At 33.0% G+C, this 3,668-nt stretch overlaps 1 long non-coding RNA gene across 1 annotated transcript; it reads right to left on the bottom strand.

Moving 5' to 3' along the window:
- Nucleotides 1-478: 478 nt before the first annotated feature.
- Nucleotides 479-3,458, bottom strand: LOC136221755 (uncharacterized). Its single transcript, XR_010685296.1, has 3 exons — nt 3,259-3,458; nt 2,245-2,401; nt 479-983 (listed from the first exon to the last, which is right to left on the bottom strand). It is a non-coding gene; the product is annotated as an uncharacterized lncRNA (long non-coding RNA).
- Between the last annotated feature and the right edge of the window lie 210 nt (nt 3,459-3,668).

Raw genomic sequence — 3,668 nt, forward strand, 5'->3', positions numbered from 1 at the left:
TGAATCAAGAATTAAAGTTTCTCAAAATAATATTTTAAATTTTCTAAAATTTTTTGGATATTTTTTCTTACAGAGAAACGGATCACCGGATTCCATTCACCGGAAATTTTTTTACCCGAGCTTCTGAGATCTTAAAATGACCGTCTAATTAAGACGAGTCCAACGGTATAAAATTTTTTGAAGAACAAGGTTGGAAAAGTTGGGAAAATACATTTTAAAGAAAAAAAATAAAACAATTTTCTCTTTCCTTTTATTTACAAATTTGTCATCTCCTTTTGGTTAATTACAAAATTGGTTATTGTCACAAAATAAGAAATGTGTCACACCTTATCTCTCCTCGATATATATATATATATATATATACTTAATATTGAGTGAATGTGGTGTAGAGAAAAAAAAAAGTGAAGTCTTTAATCTTTTGTATCATATGTATCCTGGAATGAAATTAATTTTTCCATAAAGTAATTAGTCTCTCTAGTCTAACACGGAGTCGGTGGCCGGCGGGCCGGCCCCCCCAAGCCCTGGGCTGGCTCCGCCCCTACCTCTTTGCGCACAATCAAACCATCCAGGAACAAGATCATTTGGATCAAAAATACGAGACAGCAGATGCTTGCAATCTCCAGAAACACGTACATAGTCTGCAACACTCATTACTCTTTGAAAAAGTTTCAACTGTCAATTTGAGTTCCGTAACATGATAACAGATAAGAATAAACTTGAACTTCCTTGGTGAGACGCATGATAAAGTTACCACCAAAGCTCGTTCTGCTTCACCTTTTCTTCATCTTCCACCGGTGTTGTTGTCACATTTAATACAAATTTTCTTGCTTTTAGTCACATTTATGAATATTCTGCTACCTTGCATCTTCAAGCGGGAGGCAGTGGCTCTTCTTGCTGTAGAAATTTGACTACCTTAGAATCAAACAACTCAATGATTTGATCTAAGAGAACAAAAACAGATGGTTGAAACCCATAGCAGCACCCTGAATTCATTTGTCAATAATGGAAATCAGCTTATATTTTAAGCTAAATATAGTAAAATAAGATTGATGGATGATTAGACCAAAATATGAGATTGAACAGAGGATATCACACCCAAATTAAGAACAACAGAGATTTAAAATTGAAAATTAATTAACTTAGAAACAAATATGTCAATGATTTGAAGACAACAAAGCTTATATTAGATCGAACAGGAAGAAATCAGATGATGTAAACCTATGGAAACGGCTTGAATATCAGAGAGAGATAATTCAAGGACCAAAATTAGATGAGTTACTCTCATTTCCTCCATGGGAATTTCAAGTCAGAGAAACACATGGTTGACTCTTTGATTTCATTTCTTTTTGCGGACAGGTTTCCTTTTATGGGTGTTCCGTGATAAGTGTCTTTTAACATAACATCTTTAAGACCATCCTACATTTAGCCTGAAAGTTAAATGTTTGAACATCTGTAATTTATAATAGAAAACACAAATGCATTATTGTTTCTAATCAAACCAGAATGCATAATGTCAGCTAAATTGGAAGGACACAAAAAAGGTCTTCCTGCTATCATCTAAGCGTCAAACGTTATGGCCACAAATGAGCGAGAGACGTGTTGAAAGGGACAACAAGGAGAACACTCAAAAGTATATTGCACTAATAGGAGAAGTAAGATCATAACAAAACCGAATCAGACCGACACTTCATATTTATTCCGCACATGAATTAAAACCCACTTAGAATCAACATCCAAAGTACCATAGCCAGGAAAACAAGCACAACCATGAGGTGCACATCAAGGTTCAGCTGTCTTAGCTTACAATAATGCACTACTTAAAGAAAAATCAACAACAATATGTACTACTTTCCAATATGATAGTTTTTCAAAACCAAACCTTAAAAGCATTGAATGAATATAGAACGGATATAGTTTAGCCCATGAATAGGATCATTGTAAGCTATGTTGAATTTGCAGTTCAGTTCAATAACGAACCTTTCCTCAGGATCCTACCAGATTCATCTTATTTTCAACAAAGTCTTTTAAAACCAAGCCTTAAAAGCATAGAAAGAATATAGTTTAGCCCATGAATAGAAATCATTGCAACCTATGTTGAATTTGCAGTTCAGGTCAACAAGGAACCTTTCATCACGAGCCTATTGATCCTACCAGATTCATCTTATCTTCAACAAGCAATGTTAACAATTTGACTCCTAATTTGCACATTTGAACAAAGAATTAGTAATTTAAACCTCAACTTACTTATGTGTTATTATCATCTTCATGATAGTTTTCGCCAGCAACATTCTGCAATCAGTGATAAAATATGTTTTTTTGTTTTTCTTAGTGCCCGGAAGATCTGCTAGTGCACTCACATCTTGATATGAATCTTCTTTCCGTTTCTCCACCATCAATTTTTCTGTAAAAAATTAACTAAGTTAAAATCATGGTTTCCATAGGTTTTGATTTAAATAAAAATACCAAGACCTTCCTTTCTTTACTCTATCGCTTAAAGCAAACAAAAGCAACTAAACTAACCAAGTCAAAAACTAAACATTTGAGTCTAAAGCAAACTAGCAAAGTGTCCACAAATATTTCTCATAATACTGTAATGTTATTTTATTCTAGGTACAATAGCCTGATAAAATCCATCTTAAATCAAGTGAAATATTGAAGGATAAATAAAACAAATAAACAACTTGGAACATAGAATATCAGTATTCACATAATGTGAAGAGAGGATAAGAAATTTAAAATAGTTAAGTCTTATAATTATCAGGTTATCCAGAAAAATTAAAAGGATGAAAAATTATCTTTGTAGATGCCGTGCTTATTACCTATTGTATCGAGAAGGTCTGAATCTTTGAAATGTGTTTCTTGCGTCACATGAAAGTATGACATTGAAACAACAATTTAGATCCACCAAAAAATAGAACAATTGAAAATATTAATAAACTTGAACATTAACCACGCATGTAGTTCATACTTAGCAAGTAATCAAAACACTGAAGACATTTATCATAATATAAAAAAACACAAGTGATTAAAATATCCCATATCAGTGACCAACACAAAAACTCAGTGATTAAAAAACATACAGTGAAAGGATAGAAGCACATATGAGTAATTAAAGTAATGGAAACTATTTAAAATATTTAAAATTCAGATCATCAGACGCACTCAGTAACCCCAGTTACATCCTCTCGTACCAAGAACAAAACGAAGACCACAATGATTTAAAGTTGAAAACTGATAACGTGAGTTAAAATTAAATACCTCAATGATTTGAAGACAACAGATCTTAGATTAGATCCAGGACTCGTGGACCAGGAGTACGAAATCAGATGATCTTCTTCAGCTCACATAGGACGAAATCAGATGATAGCCTTTGTTGCCGGGTGAGAGAGAGAGAGAGAAAGAAAGGTAACTTGGGGAGAAACTGGGAAGAATTTGATTTAGGGTTCAACAACGGAGTTCATGAGAAAGAGAGAAGAGAAGTTTAAAGTAGGGTTCGATCATGTTTCAGCTTTTCTTTTTATTCTTTATTTTTGAGTAATTGATTCAATTGAAAAAAAAATTTCAAAATTTACTCTTTTCTTAAGGTTTTTTATCAATACCAATACAATATTAATGAGGCTATTGAAATGACTAATGTACCGTCATACTTTTTTCCCAGATCTCTTCTT

The sequence above is a fragment of the Euphorbia lathyris genome, chromosome 3, assembly GCF_963576675.1.
Source record: "Euphorbia lathyris chromosome 3, ddEupLath1.1, whole genome shotgun sequence".
In the NCBI taxonomy this organism is placed as follows: Eukaryota; Viridiplantae; Streptophyta; class Magnoliopsida; order Malpighiales; family Euphorbiaceae; genus Euphorbia; species Euphorbia lathyris.